The sequence below is a fragment of the Aedes aegypti genome, chromosome 3 (genome assembly GCF_002204515.2).
Source record: "Aedes aegypti strain LVP_AGWG chromosome 3, AaegL5.0 Primary Assembly, whole genome shotgun sequence".
Taxonomy (NCBI): Eukaryota; Metazoa; Arthropoda; class Insecta; order Diptera; family Culicidae; genus Aedes; species Aedes aegypti.
The window spans coordinates 357,723,097-357,740,307 of record NC_035109.1 but is presented as its reverse complement, the minus strand read 5'-3'; the positions used below and the strand labels follow the sequence as shown (position 1 = coordinate 357,740,307).

At 39.0% G+C, this 17,211-nt stretch overlaps 1 long non-coding RNA gene across 1 annotated transcript; it reads left to right on the top strand.

Annotated features, from left to right (window-relative positions):
- Positions 1 to 14,509: 14,509 nt before the first annotated feature.
- On the top strand, positions 14,510 to 15,686 carry LOC110678545. Its single transcript, XR_002501721.1, has 2 exons — positions 14,510 to 15,006; positions 15,079 to 15,686. It is a non-coding gene; the product is annotated as an uncharacterized LOC110678545 (long non-coding RNA).
- The last annotated feature ends 1,525 nt before the right edge of the window (positions 15,687 to 17,211 follow it).

Sequence of the window (17,211 nt, the reverse complement as noted above, 5' to 3'; positions counted from 1 at the left end):
AATGGAGGACACTATTGATTATTAGCAACAAATTATTGAAATATCGTAAAACGTTGACCCCTTTCTTATCTAACCAATCACGTTCAAGCACATTTTTCGGTTCCGCTTCCCACTATAAAAGCGCACCGCACCCTGCTTCTTCCCTCATTCTTCTTTTTGGCGTCTGACTGTGAACACGGTCGGCGAGCAAATTTCGAGAGTCATTCGCGTCCTCAGTTCAGTTTTCAATAGGACGCGAATACAACACGCATTAGAACCGAAGAACCACGCATTTCGGAGCCGCAGCAACTGAAGCCGCTCATTTGAGTGCACCAGCCAGCATAATCGTTTTCGGCCAGAAATCGTCGCTACCAGCCAGTGCTCCGCTGTCATTGCCATGCGGGAAGCTAGCGTGATCATTCTGGTTCATTAGATCGAGCGGCACAGCCGTCACCGTTCGTGTTATATTCCCTAATTTGTACGAGATGGCTGAAGAAAATCGACCAAAGCCGCTTGTTGAAGCGCACATCGTCATCCGCACCGCAAATCTCATCGGGCGAGGAGGATTGCAACCAGTGCGCCGTCAAAGTGTGTCTGTGTTACGCAAATTCAACAATTCAATCGGCACTTTTCAGAGCCAACAAATGTGTTTTAAAGAGTTGATTGTGTAATATTCTTTAATTTGTTCGAGATGGCTGAAGAAAATCGACCAAAGCCGCCAAAATGTGTCCGTGTTACGCAAATTCAACAATTCAATCGGCCCTTTTCAGAGCCAACAAATGTGTTTTAAAGAGTTATTTGTATAATATTCCCTAATGTGTTTACCACATACTTGCTATAATCTCTTAATTCATCTCATAGCATCATACAATAATTGATTTATTACGAATAATTGACAATACGGCAATTTGAAGCTGTTTCCGAGGATGCTGCTGCAGTGCCGTCGGGTTGCAATAACAGCATAATGCTAATCTGTACATCCCTTACCCAGACATCAGTTTCATATAGCCTATTTCCCAGATAAGAAAACGAAGAATAAGAAAGGAGGAGCATCATCTGCTATTCTAAGGGTATAAAGCATCCCTCCTTCGTTGAATCTGGTTTCATTCTGTTTTCGCTTTCGAGCTGGTAAGAGTTCCTCCAAACCTGCTCAGCTCCTCGCCACCAGAGGCAAGCTGTTGTACGAGATGGCTGAAGAAAATCGACCAAAGCCGCTTGTTGAAGCGCACATCGTCATCCGCACCGCAAATCTCATCGTACGAGGAGGATTGAAACCAGTGCGCCGTCAAAATGTGTCCGTGTTACGCAAATTCAACAATTCAATCGGCCCTTTTCAGAGCCAACAAATGTGTTTTAAAGAGTTGATTGTGTAATATTCTTTAATTTGTTCGAGATGGCTGAATAAAATCGACCCCAAATCTCATCAGGCGAGGAGGATTGAAACCAGTGCGCCGTCAAAATGTGTCCGTGTTACGCAAGTTCAACAACTCAATCGGCCCTTTTGAGAGCCAACAAATGTGTTTAAAGAGTTATTTGTATAATATTCCCTAATGTGTTTACCACATACTTGCTATAATCTCTTAATTCATCTCATAGCATCATACAATAATTGATTTATTACGAATAATTGACAATACGGCAATTTGAAGCTGTTTCCGAGGATGCTGCTGCAGTGCCGTCGGGTTGCAATAACAGCATAATGCTAATCTGTACATCCCTTACCCAGACATCAGTTTCATATAGCCTATTTCCCAGATAAGAAAACGAAGAATATGAAAGGAGGAGCATCATCTGCTATTCTAAGGGTATAAAGCATCCCTCCTTCGTTGAATCTGGTTTCATTCTGTTTTCGCTTTCGAGCTGGTAAGAGCTTCTCCAAACCTGCTCAGCTCCTCGCTACCAGAGGCAAGCTGTTGTACGAGATGGCTGAAGAAAATCGACCAAAGCCGCTTGTTGAAGCGCACATCGTCATGCGCATCGCAAATCTCATCGTACGAGGAGGATTGAAACCAGTGCGCCGTCAAAATGTGTCCGTGTTACGCAAATTCAACAATTCAATCGGCCCTTTTCAGAGCCAACAAATGTGTTTTAAAGAGTTATTTGTATAATATTCCCTAATGTGTTTACCACATACTTGCTATAATCTCTTAATTCATCTCATTCCATCATACAATAATTGATTAATTGACAATACGGCAATTTGAAGCTGTTTCCGAGGACGCAGCGTAGTTAACGTCATGCAATCGGGTCTTGTACACAGCCCCCTTTGATTTTTGTATAGAAATAAGAATAAATTAAAATATAAATTGTATTGCGCGTGAGAAATCTGGAACCCCCTCCCCCCATGAACCTTTATGTAATAAATGGATGGCCCCTAAGGATATTATTTCCATCTATTAAATGTAAGGACTAAAGAATATGATTATCTCTGGGATTATTCATAAGGAACGGTCGCATTTCCCAAGTGATCCATTTCATTCATAATTTTCTTGTCAATTATCGCAGTCATGATCATTGATTAGTTGCGAGTTTGGTGATGCATTCCCTATTACGGACATCATTTTCATACTACAAACAGATCACCCAAAACTCTTTCTCTGTTTATTTGGAGAGCAAAAGTTACCGCCCATGCTTCTTCTTCCATCGACCGGTTCTATCGGTGTTAAAGTGTTAACCGAACCAACCAAATAATAACACTCAATATCCATAATAGATCAGAATTGACATGCAACAAATAGTTTGAAAATTAATTAGATTTTTAGATTTCTAGGTAAATCTTTCATAAGTTCGTGACGGTCCTAAATCAGGAAATAGAAGAAGCTAACGTTATCCAACGTCAACTTGGCGGTCGTATCTCGGAAACAACCTCTTACTTTTCTGATATTCCTATAATTTTTTGACGTTGGATAACGTCTTACGGCAACATATGGGGGTACAATTCAGAAAAACGAAAAATTGAGCATGTAACGAAAAATGGTCAGGTTTTGACCGCTAATAACTCAGTCATTTATCGATAGATTTTCAATATTTATCCATGAATCGATTGGAAATTTATCTACGCGTCGATTCAAATGGAGGACACTATTGATTATTAGCAACAAATTATTGAAATATCGTAAAACGTTGACCCCTTTCTTATCTAACCAATCACGTTCAAGCACATTTTTCGGTTCCGCTTCCCACTATAAAAGCGCACCGCACCCTGCTTCTTCCCTCATTCTTCTTTTTGGCGTCTGACTGTGAACACGGTCGGCGAGCAAATTTCGAGAGTCATTCGCGTCCTCAGTTCAGTTTTCAATAGGACGCGAATACAACACGCATTAGAACCGAAGAACCACGCATTTCGGAGCCGCAGCAACTGAAGCCGCTCATTTGAGTGCACCAGCCAGCATAATCGTTTTCGGCCAGAAATCGTCGCTACCAGCCAGTGCTCCGCTGTCATTGCCATGCGGGAAGCTAGCGTGATCATTCTGGTTCATTAGATCGAGCGGCACAGCCGTCACCGTTCGTGTTATATTCCCTAATTTGTACGAGATGGCTGAAGAAAATCGACCAAAGCCGCTTGTTGAAGCGCACATCGTCATCCGCACCGCAAATCTCATCGGGCGAGGAGGATTGCAACCAGTGCGCCGTCAAAGTGTGTCTGTGTTACGCAAATTCAACAATTCAATCGGCACTTTTCAGAGCCAACAAATGTGTTTTAAAGAGTTGATTGTGTAATATTCTTTAATTTGTTCGAGATGGCTGAAGAAAATCGACCAAAGCCGCCAAAATGTGTCCGTGTTACGCAAATTCAACAATTCAATCGGCCCTTTTCAGAGCCAACAAATGTGTTTTAAAGAGTTATTTGTATAATATTCCCTAATGTGTTTACCACATACTTGCTATAATCTCTTAATTCATCTCATAGCATCATACAATAATTGATTTATTACGAATAATTGACAATACGGCAATTTGAAGCTGTTTCCGAGGATGCTGCTGCAGTGCCGTCGGGTTGCAATAACAGCATAATGCTAATCTGTACATCCCTTACCCAGACATCAGTTTCATATAGCCTATTTCCCAGATAAGAAAACGAAGAATAAGAAAGGAGGAGCATCATCTGCTATTCTAAGGGTATAAAGCATCCCTCCTTCGTTGAATCTGGTTTCATTCTGTTTTCGCTTTCGAGCTGGTAAGAGTTCCTCCAAACCTGCTCAGCTCCTCGCCACCAGAGGCAAGCTGTTGTACGAGATGGCTGAAGAAAATCGACCAAAGCCGCTTGTTGAAGCGCACATCGTCATCCGCACCGCAAATCTCATCGTACGAGGAGGATTGAAACCAGTGCGCCGTCAAAATGTGTCCGTGTTACGCAAATTCAACAATTCAATCGGCCCTTTTCAGAGCCAACAAATGTGTTTTAAAGAGTTGATTGTGTAATATTCTTTAATTTGTTCGAGATGGCTGAATAAAATCGACCCCAAATCTCATCAGGCGAGGAGGATTGAAACCAGTGCGCCGTCAAAATGTGTCCGTGTTACGCAAGTTCAACAACTCAATCGGCCCTTTTGAGAGCCAACAAATGTGTTTAAAGAGTTATTTGTATAATATTCCCTAATGTGTTTACCACATACTTGCTATAATCTCTTAATTCATCTCATAGCATCATACAATAATTGATTTATTACGAATAATTGACAATACGGCAATTTGAAGCTGTTTCCGAGGATGCTGCTGCAGTGCCGTCGGGTTGCAATAACAGCATAATGCTAATCTGTACATCCCTTACCCAGACATCAGTTTCATATAGCCTATTTCCCAGATAAGAAAACGAAGAATATGAAAGGAGGAGCATCATCTGCTATTCTAAGGGTATAAAGCATCCCTCCTTCGTTGAATCTGGTTTCATTCTGTTTTCGCTTTCGAGCTGGTAAGAGCTTCTCCAAACCTGCTCAGCTCCTCGCTACCAGAGGCAAGCTGTTGTACGAGATGGCTGAAGAAAATCGACCAAAGCCGCTTGTTGAAGCGCACATCGTCATGCGCATCGCAAATCTCATCGTACGAGGAGGATTGAAACCAGTGCGCCGTCAAAATGTGTCCGTGTTACGCAAATTCAACAATTCAATCGGCCCTTTTCAGAGCCAACAAATGTGTTTTAAAGAGTTATTTGTATAATATTCCCTAATGTGTTTACCACATACTTGCTATAATCTCTTAATTCATCTCATTCCATCATACAATAATTGATTAATTGACAATACGGCAATTTGAAGCTGTTTCCGAGGACGCAGCGTAGTTAACGTCATGCAATCGGGTCTTGTACACAGCCCCCTTTGATTTTTGTATAGAAATAAGAATAAATTAAAATATAAATTGTATTGCGCGTGAGAAATCTGGAACCCCCTCCCCCCATGAACCTTTATGTAATAAATGGATGGCCCCTAAGGATATTATTTCCATCTATTAAATGTAAGGACTAAAGAATATGATTATCTCTGGGATTATTCATAAGGAACGGTCGCATTTCCCAAGTGATCCATTTCATTCATAATTTTCTTGTCAATTATCGCAGTCATGATCATTGATTAGTTGCGAGTTTGGTGATGCATTCCCTATTACGGACATCATTTTCATACTACAAACAGATCACCCAAAACTCTTTCTCTGTTTATTTGGAGAGCAAAAGTTACCGCCCATGCTTCTTCTTCCATCGACCGGTTCTATCGGTGTTAAAGTGTTAACCGAACCAACCAAATAATAACACTCAATATCCATAATAGATCAGAATTGACATGCAACAAATAGTTTGAAAATTAATTAGATTTTTAGATTTCTAGGTAAATCTTTCATAAGTTCGTGACGGTCCTAAATCAGGAAATAGAAGAAGCTAACGTTATCCAACGTCAACTTGGCGGTCGTATCTCGGAAACAACCTCTTACTTTTTTTCCAAAATCACCTCCTAGGATTCCTTAAGAAAATCTTCTTAGAGATTTTTGTAGAGATGGCTTCAAAGCTTTCTCCTGATTACACTTCCACAATTTCTTTAAGGATTACTTCAGTTATTTCTCCAGAAGTACTGCAGGTAGTCCTTTCGATATTTCTCTTGGAATTTTTCCTTCAATTTTCTGCAGAGATCGCTCCAAGAGTTTCACAGAAGGGATTTAATCAAAAAGAATAAATAGTCCTCAGGGTTCCAACCGCGTTTTTTTTTTGTGGGGAGGTGGGGGTTTTCCAGAAACTTCTATTTTGAAAAAGATTTTTGATATATTCATGGTGAAAATCCTGAAGAAATTCTTGGAGCAGTCCCCGGAGAGGCCTCTTGAAAAAATATACACTGAGGAAAGCAAACGTAAGACTGTCATAAGATTTGCTTATGGAATTACGACACAAGAAAAATCTTTGAAATTCATAAGACCATCGTATGGTTTTCGGCAGATGTTGTTTCCATAATACAACTCGAAGGAATTTCGTAAGATGATCTTATGAACCAGCATTGACTTGATAACAAAATCCATAGATAGTCTTATGAATTACGTTCTGATCCATTCTTGGTTCCATAAGACTGTCTTGTGTAATTTGAGCTTTAGATTATAAATTTCAATGAATGAATAATATTAATCCGCGTTGAAAAATAGGTTAACCAACTTGGGAAAATCAAATTTTCATCCATTTTGTCATGTCGCAATTCGATTAAAGCACTTTACTATAAGCATTAGAATCGATTTGCGATACGACAAAATGGATGAAAATTCGATTTTCTCTAGTTGGCTAACCTATTTTGAACGCGAAGAAGTATATTATAGCAGCGAAACATTATTGAGAAAAGTTGTGAAGAACGCCTGAATTGGTGCAGGTTTACGTTAGGGGTGGATTAATGGATGAGGGGGGTTTGTGATTTCTTACGCGTCATACAAATTGTTTTGAATTTTCATTCAAAAATCTTATTCTTCGGATCCAATTCCTTAATCTGATCGAAAGAAAGTGTTAGTTACAGCGGAATTGATGATAAATAAAAAATATTTACCCTTTGATGCATTAGAAACGGAGTCAGCCAGCGACAAATCAGCAAACACGTCCATTTCGGAAGCCATATTGAATTTATGATAGTGAAATGGCTGTACCGAGAAAATTTGCCTCACGTGGTTCTTCACAATGATGAGCAATGGGGTTCATAAGCGTTCTTATGACATTGACAATTGATTGTTATGAAAAACTATAAGGGTACATCCCTATGGGGTTGTACGAACTGGTGACGTAGGACCACGATGGTTAATTTAACTGAATTTGATGTCGTTCTTGTTGCTCGTTTTGACTTCATACTGTTTTCAGTGCTCGAAACTTTCGTAAATATTTATGCATATAACGATTTGCAGCCAAGTGTACGTTTAATCATGTCCCAAATATACATTATCTCTAACCGATGAATTCGTCATATTTATCTATGAAAATGTGAAATTTCACTTCAGGTTGTATGATCATTTTGAAATTATATTAGTAACCTCCTATGAAATATAAGGTAGCATTGGAAAGAACAGTAGTGATTGAGGCTTGTTCAGCATGCTGAAGCAAAATCAAAGTAATTCTAATTAAAGAATATTTAACAGCAATGTGTCTATAGGAAGTTATTCGAGGATTATAATGAAAGCTTCAGTCATCGCTTTGTTGATCCTATGGTTTGAGAGAAATATTATTCATCGCTTGGCAATGTGATAAATAAAGTCTGAAATATTAATCTGTTAACTCTCTTACACACATTTGGTGGCCCTGAAAAGAGCCAAAAGCTTTGTTAACTCGGATGCTGTCATTGATGAATCGCACTACAGGATGTTATAAGTTGATTGCCATGGTTAAACGAAGAATCCCCAACGCAAGTGTAGAAATTTGTATAAGTTCTCTGCTTATAAGACGAACCAGGTGAATGTTTCGTGGTGTGGATGGCACACATCAGCAACAGGTATTAGATCACACGGCTGAAGTCGAAATATGAAAACGTAACTTAAGTTTGAAATCTTGTGCGATACCACAAGCCTAAAGCTCGATTTGTCTAATAATAGTAGTAATGATGCCTAACGGGCTTGATTCTTGACTGCACCACAGATGAGTTTATCACGAGCCGAAATCTCATAAACCAGATGCTGATCAACTGCTCAGCAGGCTTCTGGCTACGAGGTGCTCCTCGCTAAGCAGGTTCGGAGAAGCTCTTACCAGCTCGAAAGCAAAAATGGAATGAAACCGAATCCGGCGAAGGAAGCATGATTTAAACCCTTAGATTAGCAGATGATGCTCCTCACATTCGTGCTCTTCTCTTCTAGTCGACCAATCTGGAAAATGGGTATGTGCCAATAATGTTTTGGGCTTAGAATTACTTGAAAATTGCGAAAAATGATAATGCGTGAGAAATTGATCAAACATGAATAGTTGGAATGCTTGACATTTACTAAATATTCTCTAGTTAGCTATTGATAATCAATAGTTTTCTTTGGTATGAAAGTGAATTTCTGATTAATGGGTTCCAAAATGATGAAAATTGTTCAATCAGAATTTCTCTTGAAAACCATTCTAAATATGTCGCAATTTTGTTACATGTGATCATTTTCATAATCGAAATGCTCGGCAAATCAAAGACACTGTTGGAAATGCCACTCTAGTTTACAATCGTTGTGAAATGTTGAGCACTCACCCCGACGGCACAGCAGCAGCGTCCAAGAATAGTCTCAAATTGTCGTGCCATCAATTATTCATGACAAATTAAATTTTGTACGAAACTGTGAGATTGATTGAGGAATAAAAGATGTAATAAGGTCGGAAATATTATTCTTTCAACTCTTTTTCACAAATTTGATGGCCCTGACAAGGGCCGATGGCTTTCTTAGCCTCGATGCGGTCACAGGTAAATAGCATTGCGGGATTGATCAGTTGATTGCCATGGTCCGTGGATGGCGCACAACAGCAACGGGTAGTGGATCACCGGGCACAAGGCGAAATCTGGAAACGATGCTGACTCTTGAAATCTTGAGCGATTTCATAAGTCCGACGCTCGATTCGCTGCTCTTTTCTCTTCGGATCAGCTCTTGGAATTTAGCTCCTAACGGGCTTGCTTCTTGACCACCGACCACCAGACGCTGGATTGCTAGCTTGGAGGTCAGCAGGTGCGGACGTCGCTGCACAGGATCGGAGGAGCTCTTGCCAGCTCGGAAGTCGAAACGGAATGAAACTGGATCCAACGAAGGAAGCATGCTATATACCCTTAGATTGGCATATTATGCTCCTCCCATTCGTGCTCTTCTCTTTCTAGTCGACCAATCTGGAAAATGGGTATGTGCCAATAATGTGTTGGGCTAAGAATTACTTGAAAATTGCGGAAAATGATAATGCGTGAGAAATTGATCAAACATGAATTGTTGAAAGGGTTGACATTTACTAAATATTCTATAGTTAGCTATTGATAATCAATAGTTTTCTTTAGTATGAAGGTGAATTTCTGATTAATGCGTGCCAAAATGATGAAAATTGTTCCATCAAAATTTCTATTCAAAACCATTCTAAACATGTCGCAATTTTGTTACATGTGATAATTTTCATAATCGAAGTGCTCCCATAAAATATGGCAAATCAAAGACACTGTTGGATGTGCCACTCTAGTTTAAATTCGTTGTGAAATGTTGAGCACTTACCCCGACGACACTGCAGCAGCGTCCACGAATAGTCTCAAATTGTCGTGCCATCAATTATTCATGACAAATTAAATTTTGTACGAAGCTGCGAGATTGATCGATATTATATAAGATGTAATAAGGTTGGAAATATTATTCCTTCAACTCTTTTCCACAAATATTATGGCCCTGACAAGGGCCGATGGCTTTCTTAGCCTCGATACGGTTACAGATAAATAGCACTACGGGATGTTATCAGTTGATTGCCATGGTCAAACGGGGAATTTGCTTATACGACAAACCAGCTGAATGGTTCGTGACGTGGATGGCGCACAACAGCAACGGGTATTGGATCCCCGGGCACAAGTCGAAATCAGTAAACGATGCTCACTCTTGAAAGCTTGAGCGATTTCACCAGTCCGACGCTCGATTAACAGCATCTCCTCGGATCAGCAACTCTGGGGGCTTCTGGTTTCTGGTTCCTAACGGGCTTGCTTCTGGACCACCGATCACGAGTCGAAATCTGGGAGCGCGGATAAATTTGCAGCGGCGATGACGATGGCTTGGACGCTTCTCCGAGCAGCAGTAGTTTGCCGCTCGGAGAAGGGCCCAAGCTATCGTCATCGCCGCCGCAAATCAATCTTGCGTCTTCCTCTTCCGACGACACAAATTGGACTGTGACGCGGGTGCAAAAGCAAAGCGAGAATGACTCGCCCGACCGTGTTCACAGTCCGACCGCAAAAAGAAGACTGAGGGAAGAAGCAGGGACCCGTTTGCTTTTATAGTGGGAAGCGACACCGTCGAAAAGTGCTCGAACGTGATTGGTTGGATAAGAAAGGGGTCAACATTTATCAAATTTTCAATAGTTAAACAACAAAATTCACTTATCGGATATATAACTAACGATGCGTAGATACATTTCTGATCGAATGATACTAAAATCGTAATAATTGGTTCATAAACAACTGAGTTATTAACGTTCAAAATCTCCCCTAATTTCGTTACATGTCTCATTTTCCGTACTTTTAAAGTGCACCCCAATATAGAAAACAAAGACGTAGTCCTACGTCAAAAATTACACTTGTCTTATGAATCTCAATCTCGTCGAATGAAATACGCAAGTGTCTTATGAACCAACAAAAAAATAACAAAAAACGCGTTCATTAGTGTGATCTTATGAAAATCATGCGAGATTTTTGCCTCAGTGTAGGGTAATATCAATATAGAATAGGGAATTTCTAGATGAATCCCCGGTGCTATACCTGGAAAAAAAATCCTGGATAAAATCTTGCACGAAATAATGAAAGGATTCTCGAGAAAATCTGTTAAGGAATTCCTGAAGAAATCTCTGGAACATAAAAAATGCTTCTCGGCTACGCTGTCTTTATTTTTCGACGGCTTTCTATAATAAAAACTGCAAAGGCGAATTGCAAATTTCATTAAAATATACAGTCGATTCTCTACCAGCTCATCCTGGAACTATTTCTGGACGAAAACATTTGCGATTTTCCGGAACAATCCTTGAAGGAATTCCTGAAGCAAACGATGGGTAAATTTCTGCAGGAATCTCTATAGAGCTACTTCTAGAGTAAGGAGGAGTTTCTGGAGGAATGTTTGTACACATTTTCCTAATGTTATCCCTGGAGAAATTGTTAGGATAATTTCTGATGCAATTCCTGCAGAAATTCATGTGAGATCCTCTGGAAGAGTTTTAAAAGGAACTCTTGAAGGGATCGTTGGATAATTTTTTGAAGGCCCAGAACGAATCTCTCGAGAAGTTGCTGGAGAAAACAATTTTCTGGAGAGCACTTTGGAGTAAGTTATGTAACGATTTTCGTAGTGGTAACTCTGAGAGATTCCTGAATGAAATTATTGAGGAATCTCTTTAGGAATTCGTGAGTTGTTGAACACCTGGAGGAATTCCTGCTAAAATCCCTGGAAAGAGTCATGGAAATCTTGGAATAATTTCTGGATGATTCTCGAGAGGACTACTTGGGGATATCTTTGTATGTATCCGTGGAGTAATCCCAAAAGAAATCTCCGGAATCATTCCTGGACGACTTTCGAGATGAATACTTGCACTTGGTTATTTGATAATTATGCATGTTATTGATACGTCTTAAAAACGTTGCTCGAACAAAATAAACAAGCGTTTCAGAGTCACGAATACAGAGTAAAAATTTAGCGGTTGCAACATTCACGGATAACAGAAAAGATCCATGCTAAAGTGTATACAGTTGTTCAAATCCATGCCATCCATATATTAATTCAAAAAGTGAGCGCTCTATACATATTGAGATTACTTACAAGTAATATATTATTAAGGTTAGTTCAGTTGACATATATGTGGGTATTATTTGTTCTTTGGTTGTACGTTTAAAAAATTCAAACATTCAAGACAAACATTCGAACATTTTTTGTCCGCACTTTAGGCTTCGTAAAGATGACGCCCCATAGGCCTTCTGAAGTTGTGAATTGACAAACTAAATGACTATTTTTTAGAATAATTCGTTATATATTTCCATGTCATTTAAGGCGCATGAATTTAAAATAGGTTAAACTGAGTTTTTCACAACTTATCTAAAGTAGCATACATTCTTTGAGTATACCATTGGAAATCAAAAGAAGGGCAGTTAAAAATCGATAATTAATAAAAATATTTCGATCATGAGCAATCCATGATAAAAAAAAAAACAACAACTTTCATTATTGCATTTTTGTTATGACTAACGCTGTCAAAATAAAAATAGGTGTAATTCGTAAAGCAAAACATCTTCTTAGCTTCAATATGACAAGTTAGTGTTGATGATGTTATGTAAAATATCATTAACACCTGAGTATATTTTATACAATAGGTTCTCGATTTTATCACTGCTCGTTTTAATATCGCTTGAATATATCACTCCCGATTTTATCACGGTTTTCCGTTCAATTTATCACGCCAAAATAATTGTATGAAGCTCATACATTTTACAAAGAAAAATAACCATAAACATTCAACATATATCTATTTGCCCCATCTGTTACCTGCTTTTAATTTTATTTGATCTATTTCCGGAACATAAAACTCGAATTTTGATGAAAATAATATGGCAGAAAATGCATTTCCATTATATCACGCTTCGGTATATCACGCCAAGAATTGTTGGATCCGTGATAAAATCGAGAAATTACTGTAGTTAAATGTTGGGAAACATCTTTTAGGGCATAAGAGATGTTTTATAAGATGCCATTTTATGCGCTGTTCCGGTGATATAAGAGTACGAAATCAGATTATCCGTGTTCATCGCGAAACATATCGACTAAAATGAAGAAAACATATAAAAAAATATTTGTGTTACTTGGGTGGGGATATCTTTGTATGTATCCGTGGAGAAATCTTCGGAGGAAACTCTGGAGAAATCATTTGAGAAATACCTGGAGTAATCCATGAAGAGATTGTTTTAGTGTAACTCCTGGAACAATTTCTAGCAAATTTTTTGAAGATATCTCTGCTAGAATATTTTTAGAGATTTTTTTAGAGGAATCCTTTGAGTAGTATCTGAAAGTTTTGTGGCAGGAGAAATCGCTTGAAAAATCGCTGGCAAAATATCCGTAAAAATTCCAGAGAATTCCTGAAAGAGCTCATAGAGGAACCCTTGGAGAAATCTCTGGTAGAATCCCAGTACAGATTTTACTGAAAGAATCTATGAACAAATCACTGGAGACATTCCTGCAGGAACTCCTTGCGAAATATCTAAATAAAGGATTCCCCGTAGGAATATTCCTGCAAAATTTTCTGGGAAAACCCTTGGAGAAATTTGCTGAATGTAATCCTGGAGCCCTATCAGAACCGGTCTAAAATGTCTCTTGACGAAAAAAAGTTCTCCTTTGAGAATTCTATAGCGAAAGCCCTGGTGGAATCTCTGAGCAAATCGTTGTAGGGATTACGGTAAAAATTATCTTGAAGCATTTTCTGGTAAAATTCCTGGAAAATCTCTGGAAGAGTCTTTGGAGATATTTCGAGAGGATTTGTTTAAAGGAACATCCGAAGGTTTTCCTAAAGGAACACCTGGAAACCCATTTGAACAGGGAACAGGCATCGTGTCATGGGGTGTGGGTTTGATTGCCGTTTCAGGTGTCCGTGTCACTCTTTTTTTTTTTGTTACACGGACAAGTTTAGTAAGTTCCTGGTTATCAGCTACGGCAGACTTCAAATATAATGTCCACTAATTGAGACTAAGATAGCCCAAAAGTTTACTGAACGTTTTTGTTTACCGAAATAATCGCCCGTATAGAGCATGTGGTGGAGTTGCTATCTTTATTTAAGTTTTCATCCAAATAATCTCAATTTTGTATAGAACACTCAGAATTTGACCTTGAACCGCATGAGCATGAATTTCATTTTGAACTACCCTTGTAGATATTCTTCAAAAAACAGAACAAAAGAAAGCAGTGGCAATATTGTTCCTCATTGTAAATTGTGGTTGAGTCCCTTTAACCCACATTCGATCGACGTCGCTCCATCCCAGCAATGATATTGAAACTGTTCCTTGAAGAAACCCGTGTGATATTGCGTGCATTTTATGGACGTCGTCGTAATTGAATACCCCATGCTGTTGCTCCGATACCGTTCCAGGCTGTTCGAACTGGCATCTTGAGTAGCAATAGTAGAATCGGCGAAGCAAAGAAAAAAAACAGAATCACTTCTTGACTCATGTCCCATTCACCGCACTTACTGCCATTAACACAGAAAAGTACTTCCCCCTGAGCCTAAGCCCTTTTGCTTGCCTGGAGCTCAACGTCAACATTACATTGTGTGCGCGCGTATGTAACCTATGTAAGCTCAATTTCCCATGGCCGTTGTCATATTTATTTTTATTGCACATTGCACTGTACATATACGCTACTGCTGACACAACTGCTGCTGCTGCTCGATCCGCACTACACAATGTGAAGCTCATAAAAGCCATCCTCCGGGAAGACGGCAAACGACTACAATAATGGTTGCAGCACTGAGAGAAATTACCAGCTTTGCGCTCGTTACTATACACGTACTCCGGTCTCCGATGTTAACCCAGTATCCGAATTTCGTTGATTGCCGCTGACAGAAAACTAGCCGAGGACCCTATCGCGCCGCATGTGCCTTCGGTTGCTGCTGCGGAGTTCCCCAACCCAAGTTGGGAAAAGGAGGAATATTATCCAGCTGACTGTGACGTTTACGACGTGTGAAATATTCAAAATTTATCGACAGGCCATTCTCAGTCCCATCTCAGTCAGTGGTGGTGCGCTGCCGCCGTATGACGACATGTTGTTCCGGAGTGGAAGGCCCCTTAATTCCCATACGCACATATTTCGGCAACATTGTTTGTTTAACGGCCTTTGGGTTAATGTTGTTTGCTGCACACATAGGTAACTACGTATAAACGTTTGTAGAACCCTGGTGGACCCTTTTGATCCGTTTCGTTCTTTGTTTCAACATAGATATAGATTTGGCTGCGTATGGTCCGGTTCGACAACTGCTAGCTATAGACACACAAACGGAAAGGTGACGGACTGTGCAAAGAGGAGACTCACGTAACGGTTCAGTTGCCGGGTCCTGGGAAGCGGCATTCTTCGGGTCCACAGGGACGTGTAAGGGTGAGAGGAGCGATAATTAAGCTAAATGATATTGGAAATGCTTCAACGGCAATGTCATTTGTGTCAATTATGGAACCGGAATGAATGGGGAATAAGGGAGAATGAGCGGAAGCACTGTCGAATGCAATGGTCCGGAATACCTACCTGCTGCTGCTCGAATGCTGCCGAAGCCGTACGGTTGAGCTATCCGCCGAGAATAGTATAATGATTCGTTACGCGTCATTTGGTGGTTAAACATACAATAAACTGAATTGCTGAGTTGTACCTACTATTTGGAAATGGTAGAAATTATAATCCACTTCCGGTGACATAGCGATGGGTTTCAGAATGAATTGAGCAATGTTTATATGTTTAAATAAACTCTTAAAAAAAGCAAGTATGTTTCACAAAAAATCAAATGAAACCAACAATGCGCCATAATTAAATAAACATGATCCATTTAAATTATCAAACGTATTTGTGGTTATGTACCATTGCACTATGAATAAACCTGTTTTGTTCATAACAATCTGAGAAATTTTTGGAAGAGTCGTAGTAATTTCAACTTCCATACATTTGAGTTCATAAAAAGTAACCATTATGGTCATTCGCTCAAAATACATTTTATAGTTGCTATATTAAGAACAATGAAAACTGCTGCATTTGCAAACCATTTGAAACAAAATCAATTCACGTAAATCGCCAAAAACACAATATTTTAAATGCACAATATCTACGACATTTGTATATTTTGTGGCATCCCACTCCCACGCACACAAAATTTGCTCAGTTTAAAACATTCAGCTATTTGTGAATGTTTGTAATGCGAGTAGTCGTGCGTTGTACAGTTGTGTTCAGAATAATAGTAGTGAAAGCCGGTTTTCATACAAAATGCTCAACTTTGGCATGCTGTAACTTTGTTTTCATATGAGCAATCGGCATGAAATTTTGGCAGTAAACTACAAATATAGTCAATTTCATTATCACACGATTTGAAAAGTTTCACACTACCGGCTAAAAAGTTAAGCACCAGGTGAAATCGCTCAAAATAATAGTAGTTTTAATGATTTAAATATCCGCTGTATTTTGAGTTTTTTTTATTTCTGCAATATGCTTTTATTATTTGGAAACGCTTGCTTATGAGCTTCTTTTGAGCCATAAAAAAAAACATTGGAATAATTTGCGTAAACTTCGTCATGAACTCTTCAAAAACCCTTCAAAAGTTAGCAAAGAAATGTTTAAGACAATTTTCAGAATCTATCAAAATCTACCAATGATCAAGCCGAATATATGACTGAAGTTTCCTTGAAACACCCCTTGGAACGATGTTAGTTTCAGTTTAAAGTTCGCACTGGAAAAATAATTCATGCAAAGCTGGTAAGATGAAATTAGACTTGTAGTATCTTACTGAAAGACACTTTAAAAACGACATCAATATAAAAACGACACTTATTTACAATACCTTTGCGGACCCTCTGAAAAGCTTTCACAGCCCCCTAGGGGTCCACGGACCACCGGTTGGAAGACCGTGTTCTAGCCAAAAGATTCGAAATTTGGCCATCAAGCGGCGCTTGTTAAAATATTCCTTATCCGAAATGAGGATACACGTGTTTTTAAGGGTGACCATTTCCGAAATAGGGTGACCAGGAAAATCGCGAATTAGCAAAATTTTTATTTTTTAAGAAATTATAAATTTTGAACCGCTAGACCGATTTCCAATTTTCATAGACAAAATGAAAGCTTAAGACTTTGACTTCTCAAGAAAAATATAAAATTTCTCAAAAATTGTTTTTTTTTACATGAAATAAATCAAAAAGGCCTCGGGATTAAAGGGGCTATTGCTGTTCTCATTTTTTCTTGACAGTTTGTTAAAAAAATGTAAATGTAAGTAATGTTTTCAAACAACGAATATTTTTTGAAAACATCGTGAGGAATAATCCTACAATACTTCAGTATAACTTTAACGTATAAATGGATGAGTTTTCTCCAAATTACTCT